General features: G+C 30.8%; 2 long non-coding RNA genes across 4 annotated transcripts; both read left to right on the forward strand.

The window, feature by feature from the left end:
- The first annotated feature begins 1,384 nt into the window (after positions 1-1,384).
- LOC108734583 lies at positions 1,385-3,308 on the forward strand. Its single transcript, XR_001937402.1, has 2 exons — positions 1,385-1,619; positions 1,814-3,308. It is a non-coding gene; the product is annotated as an uncharacterized LOC108734583 (long non-coding RNA).
- Positions 3,309-4,714: 1,406 nt separating this feature from the next.
- LOC108734585 lies at positions 4,715-5,981 on the forward strand. 3 transcript variants are annotated; one of them, XR_003231658.1, is made up of 3 exons: positions 4,715-4,804; positions 5,398-5,506; positions 5,629-5,981. It is a non-coding gene; the product is annotated as an uncharacterized LOC108734585 (long non-coding RNA). The 3 variants fall into 3 exon arrangements; XR_003231657.1 differs by lacking the exon at positions 4,715-4,804 and adding an exon at positions 4,856-5,056; XR_001937403.2 differs by lacking the exon at positions 4,715-4,804 and adding an exon at positions 5,160-5,320.
- The last annotated feature ends 1,259 nt before the right edge of the window (positions 5,982-7,240 follow it).

Here is a 7,240-nt window from a genome sequence, read left to right on the forward strand (position 1 = left end):
TTTTGAAAAATTCTCATTCGAAAATTTTTTTTTATTTATAAAAGTAATAAAAAACTGTCTCTCCCGCCTTCTAATATCTAATTCTATTATACATATATGTCAGCTCTATCGTAACCTTTGTGGATGGATAGTTAAAATAATTCTTTGTTAAAGTACTACATGCGCCACCTGTGAATTAATAGTGAAAATGTGAAGGAAGTGTGATTAGAATCACTTATAGGCAAGCTTAGAAAAATCACTTAATAAAATTACAAAATTTTGTAATTGACTAACAATAAGAATATTTAATAATACATCAAAATTTGTTTAAATTTAATCCCACAATTGTCTTAATAACAATATATGGCAAATATCTACAAGGAAACTAATAGATAATTAAAATATAAAAAAAGATCATACATTTTGTAGTGTTTTTAAACTTCCATATTTCTTTAGGTATTTACAATTTCGTCAAGTAAAGATCGTATAAACGGCAATACAGCTAATAATTAGCTGCTAATTACAGTAATATATATAAAACAGCTTGTTTTGTTCATCTTCATTTCATATTGTAGAAAAAATCAACAAATAACAGATAACCCCAGGAGGAGTTTACAGGTATGTAAAATACATGCGAATTCCAAGTTTGTAAACGCAACAAATTATAATCAAATATTTATTTAAAATAATCTAAAAATTTAAGTTTGTCGTTTGTATTGGTTGTCTTTTCTAGAACTAAATGTTTTCGTGTTCACGTGTCTCCTTCTAGACACTATCTTCTTTTTTAACTTCCGTGTAAATTTAAGAATAATAAACGCTGTCGGACCATTTTTTTTTTTTAATTTAAAATCATGGTATAGCCACAGAGGAGACACTCCCATCTTTTTTTCTTTAAGAAAGTGTTAGTCAGTTGTTATCTCTGGTATGTCCTATCTATGGTTTACTATCTATTCTACATAGACATAGACAATCGACTGCCTTTTTCTTTATCTTGTCAAAGTAAATACAGGCAGAAATGTCTGAGAGAAACAAAGTGAATTTGGGTCAATAGGTATATTTTTCCAGAATTTTGATTAGTCTACGTAGAATACAGGAATGGATGAATGATTTGGTCTCACGCTCGTTTTCTCTCTTTTTAGAGAGTGGTCAATAATCATAAAGGTATTGCTCAATCCATTCTCTATTTTTATGCTATTCTATGATGACTCCAACCCGCAATATATCTCTTATCTAGGGTATATCTCTTATCTATGGGTGCTTCTATGTTATTCTATATATCTATCATGTATCTATTGCAATTGCATTCTGTCATCAGCTATTACTCTATAGCCTTTGTAGATCTATTATCTATGCTCTATAGCCAGGAAGAATAAGAAGATCGTGACATAATCTTACCCTTTGTAGATCTATTATCTATGGCTATTACCTATGATTATCAGTGATGAAAAAGTGAGTTTATCTCCTTGCACGTGAAAATTTATAAATTAAGGTTATTGCGGGCAGCTTTTCATTATCTATACCATGGACTCGGCTCCCTGCACTAACCAGCTAGGAAATGCCTTGCCGGTCAAAGCATTCCGTTCTAATGATATTGGATGCAACAATGGTGACTGAAGCTTGCTTCCTAAACGTGTCTGATAGTAAGTAACAACAGTAATTAAAAAATATGTTATTTCGCAGTTATTATTTGACTTTCTTCATATTGTTTTTTTCTACTGTAACCTAATCTAACCTAATATTTCATTTATTTGACTGCTTAAAATCACAACATTATGGCAAGAAAATACACCAACAAAGTGAATGTTCTCAGATATATATTTCTTTTTCTTTTCAGCAAGTTGACCCCAAAAGGAAACTGATGCTATTATAATTTCTCCTATTTGTGACCTGTGTCTGGTCGATAGTATACTCTGGTATTATTCTTGCTGGATTTGCTGGCTTTTTTACTCAAGGATGTGTGGTACCTGAAGGAAACATACAAGTAAAAGGAATGATTCTACAATCAATTGGTAAGTAGCAACATTTAATAAAACTGAAAGTACCAAAATGTTTCAAACTGAGGAAGAATTTTATAATTGGAAATTATCAATGTACACTTTCAGTTCATCATTTAGAAATATTTTATTCTGTAGTTAATTAATGTTTTCCTTACTAAATGAGCTTGCAAAATATGTTAAGGTTATTGTGAGGCACCAGTGAATAGTTTACTTTAGTTCTGCAATTGTATAAAAATTTCTGCGCAGTATCTGGAATTAAGTCTATAGTTAGGAATTATGGAGGTGCACATTCAATCAATTTAAAAACGTCGTTTCTTGATAAATTAATTTCTTTATTTATTAAAGGAAATAAAACTACTAAAATGTATTAAAGTTGCTAGAAGGCATCAGTGTAAAGAAATTTGTAGTTGGACATTACCAGAACACTTTCAATACCCATTTTGTGAACGTCGTTTCTTTTTCTTGAAAAGTTCATTTCTCCCTTATGTTGTATTTTGTGGTCTTAAATTAAAGGATGCACTTTTGGCCCCCATTTTGAAAACGTTTTTATTTTTTGATTAATTAATTTCTTACTTATTAAACCAGTTGAAAATACCAAAATTTAATAAAGTAGTTGTGTGTGAACATAAAATTATGTGGCTAAAACGTACTGGTTAATATTTTAAACCCTCTTCACTCAAACAGTCGCAAAAGAATTATAATTGCTACTGTTGGCTGGTGATGAGAATACTTTGCAGTACAGCGGGTTGCATACACGAAAGACTATCAATCACCAGCACTGTTTAATAAAAACACTAAATTTATGTTACCATGAAACCTTCCAGCGAAATTAAATAGCTGCGCTGTAGTCTATTTAAAGATAGAAATGTTACACTTTGAGTCGAAATTTGTAGGAAACTAAATTTTTCTATTTTAATAAAATATTCTAAACTTATTTGGTGGATAATACACTGTTGCTATAAATGTAAATAAATGCTTTTCACCTTGTTTTGTATATTTCTCTAATATGGGCATTTTCATTTTATGTCGTGTACTTTACAATTTTTATATGATTTCTTATAAAGAAAACTGTTAATAGTTAAAACAACGATTAACAGTTTTATCTTTCATAGGCACCTAAAGTCTAGAATTTATTTCTACTTTTACAAAAAGCATTGCATTCATATTGCCAATTTATATTTATGTTTAAAAATCTTTCTACGTTTATTTGGAAAGCATGTTTTATACATACGTTTTAAACTTATATTAAACAAGGTTTTTTATCCTGACATCCTGACGTCATTAACTAACTATGTTTTTAACACTGTATTAATATGCAAATCCCGTGAGATGTTTTATTTATTTCATCTCTATAACTAATAAGTAGTTTTACTCTAGCCAAAAGAATTTAGAGATTATTGTTTTGTTTTAAACACATTCAAAAATTTTAATTTAAGTCATATTTTATTTACATCGTGTTTTAAACTGTGTAACTATCGTATCTAACTAATCTCTGTAAGGAACACGACAAAAAAAACTAAAACTTTTGGGTGTTTCATTCCCACCAGCCAGTAGTGCTGGTGGGCGGGCAGTCCCTCCGGACTATGCCGGAAGGTAGGGCGGAAGGCCCTCTTCAGCCTGCTTTCAGGAATCGTGGGAATGGGTGGGTGGTGGTGGTTAGGGTGAGAAAGATGAGACGGACGAAATGAAGACAGAAGAGAGTGAAAGATTATCTGTGGAATATTACTGCCGAAGTGATCCAACGAAACGAGAAAAACTTGGACAAAAANTAAAAAACATTTTTATTTATTTGTCCATAAAATAATTTCGTTCTTCTGAATTGAAATTATGTAAAAGTAAAAAGGTGTTGTTAGGCACCAGTGAAACGAGATTTGCAATCCCTAATTAAAAATGTTTTTTTTTTTATTTCTTGATGAAGTAATTTTGCCCTTATTAAACGAGAGAAAATGCAGAAATGAAACGAACTTAACGTACCAGAAAGTATTAATGTCGTTGTAGGGGATCAGTGAAAAGAATTTTGTAGTTAGGAATTATCGAGGTGCTTTTTTAACTCTTAATTTCATTTCACCCTTTTTTAATAAATGTATTTTCGCCCTTAAAATATATAGAAGTTTTTGTGAGGTATGAGATAAAACGATTTTTATAATTGGAAGTTGTGGGTGCACATTCAATTCCCAATTTAAAAAGATCGGTTTTTTTTACCTTTATGAAAACGAACTAAGGGTATCAAAATGTAATAAAGTTATTGCGGGTTGATAAAAACTAAAATTACGTGGCTAATACATAGATGTGAATATTTGAAAGCCTTTTCTTGAAAACGAGTCTTTAATACAGAAATTAGATCTCCTGCTTCACTGACTATGAGAATGCTTTGCAGTAAGGCGGGTTGCCAATACTAAACTATTTAAAACTATTTTAAATTCAAATTATATTACTTCAGGCGAAATTAAGCGAGGCGCTGCTGTAGGCTTGACAAAGATAGAAATGTTACAGTGGGAGTAGAAATTTGTAACCAATAAGTCTTTTTATTTTTTAAAATAATCTATTAAATGTTTTTGGTTCATACCCAAGCAATCTATGAAAATAATTATAATTTCTTATATTGTTTATGTAAATGAATGCTTTTTACTTTGTTTTGGATATTTGTCTAATCTAAGTATTTTTACGTTGTGTATTGTACACTACAATTTTTTTATACTATCTCTGATAATGGTTTTTATAGTTATAAGAATGCGGACAAAAAACTTTGTTGGTTTTATTTATGAATGTTGTGACGTTTGTTTTTAAATACGTTATTAACGAAGATGACAGGATAGAAATATAATGAAGTAGGTAATTAATAGTCACAAGATTCTTTGTAATCTTGGCTTCTGATTGGCGTTTTCCTACGTCATCAGTGCTTCATTCAGTAGCTATCATAATTTCGCGACTTTGTATGTATTACAAAATTTCAGTTTATCTAAATTTTTTCTGAAAAAATCAAATTTGCGCCACTACATTTGTCGACTCGCATCATGAGAACAAAGATTCAAAGAGAACATCGATTAAAGATTCTAGGGAAGTGAGGAAGAATATTTGCAGTAAGAATAGACGTAAAATAATTAATGTTGATTTGGTGATTTGCTTTTTCATCTAGGCTCTATAGGTTTTTCCTTCATAGTTATCTATGTATCCGCAGCATAAATTGACAATTATTTATGATCTATGGATTTTATAGATCTTGCTGTGTTACACCGTTACACGATCTTGTCTATTTATCTATGTTGTCTATCTTCTTGCCATCTTTTATTAAAAACGACGTTACGTCGCCATTTCTAAAATTTTGAAATTTTATTTGCTTTTCGGTGCGTACTTTCATTGTATTTCGTGTTTTAATTGCTTAATAATGTAGTTTATTCGTTTTTCTTCTCAATTTTTGCAGATTGATGATAAATAAGAATGGAAAAGTGTTCATTTTGATGCAACTGAAAAAAAAGCAAGTTGCCTGCCATGGTTTCGTTTCATTTTGGAGGGTCTTCTAATTAATTACGGTGAGCATACATGCCATAATTAGTATTTTTGTTTGATATTTACTTTCGTATTGTGTCATGCACGTTATTTACCAGGAGGCTAATTGATTTTATCTGAATACTTATAAGATCTCATTTCACAGGAACATTAAAAAAACCTTGGACGGCATTACTTTACAGTGGCTTGGTTGTGTCAGTGTTCATTCGATTCAGAAAGTAGCTATCCTAAAAAGAAGCACAAAAGTGCCTTTTTTTCATTGAGAACGGATACATTGTAGCATTGATGAAGGAAGGATTTATGATGTATGAACTGGTAAATAAACTATATCAATTAAAAATATTAATCCAGGTCCCAGAAACTTCAATTTCTTAGGCATTTGTAACTTACTTTCATCAGACAACTTTTTAACGTTTTAAACGTGGCAGAAGCAAGATGTGGAACTGGCCTTTCCATCAGTGCAAAAGTTAGCTTCTAACTTTAACACCACATCTCTACATTAAAATATCACTGATTTATNTTGCAATAGTTATGTGTTGATTTTAATAGTCTATTATTTGATTAGTGTTAGTGTTGGTTTTTAATATTTTAAAACATGATATTTAAAATGAAGCTCACATTAAATTATTTCAACAGGATGCCATTTAAACATATTAAATGAAGAAGGAGACAAAAAATAGAAAGGATTCAAAACCTGTAGAATTGGAGCCCCTTTAATGTTCCCTCCCTTTGGCTGTGAAAAGTGCGATTTTTACAAAATATGTGCAGTCTGATTTACGCTGATGCATATACGATTGCAATGGGATGTGTGGAATAAATCTTAAGTACCGTATATAATTTTATAATAAGCTGTTTTGCTTTAGTTTTTGTACATGTTTTTAATTATATTACATATTTTACTTAATTTAAACATCCCTTCTTTAGTTGATAGTATAACTAATACTTTTTTGTCCATCTCTACAGATCGTCTGACAAATGGGAGAGAATTAATGTTCAAGTTCATGATACTGAAACAATATCTACAACGGTGCTGCTTTTGATGAACTACAATCTTGATTTGCTGTTTTCGTCTTCACCTTGCAACATTATGCAGTTAATTTTCAAGTAGAAGTGAAAGCAACATGCGAATTCCACTGAAATAACCAATTTTGTGCATTGGTATTCCTCTTGGATTTGGTTTGCTTTTCACACCTGTAAACTTTGGAACATTACGGTCTACAGTTAATTAAGGTGAGAATACCTGATATAATTAATTTTAATTGCTCCTTATTAATCTGTTACCACCGTATCTGTTTCAGGTCGACGTTGGAGAAGACAAAGATGATCCCGTAGTTAAAATAGTTATCTATCTTGCATGCTCTATATAGTAGAATCCATCAAGTTCATTTTACTCAAATTAGTTTTTATTTTGCATGTTTTTTTTCGTAGTTTATTTTATTTGAATTAGTTTTTATTTTGCATGCTGATTTTTGTTCATTTTTTTTGAAGTGATTGTCGATTGTAGATGTTTTTATTATTTTTTTTGTATGTTGTAGTAGTGTAGTAGTAGTAGTACTTCTAACACGTTTAGTAGTTGTAGTATAGTCTTAACATGTCTCTTGCTTACCTCTTCGCTTAGCTTACTGCATATTCTTCCTAATTTGCTTTGCATTTACCCTACGAGTTCTACATGATTCAACGTTTCGTTATCGTGTGTGTTTCTTCTCACCCTTGTGGAATTAGGGAGGGCCTCCCCGAACGACTTCCCTTGGGCTTAG

The sequence above is a fragment of the Agrilus planipennis genome, unplaced genomic scaffold (genome assembly GCF_000699045.2).
Source record: "Agrilus planipennis isolate EAB-ADULT unplaced genomic scaffold, Apla_2.0 scaffold89, whole genome shotgun sequence".
In the NCBI taxonomy this organism is placed as follows: Eukaryota; Metazoa; Arthropoda; class Insecta; order Coleoptera; family Buprestidae; genus Agrilus; species Agrilus planipennis.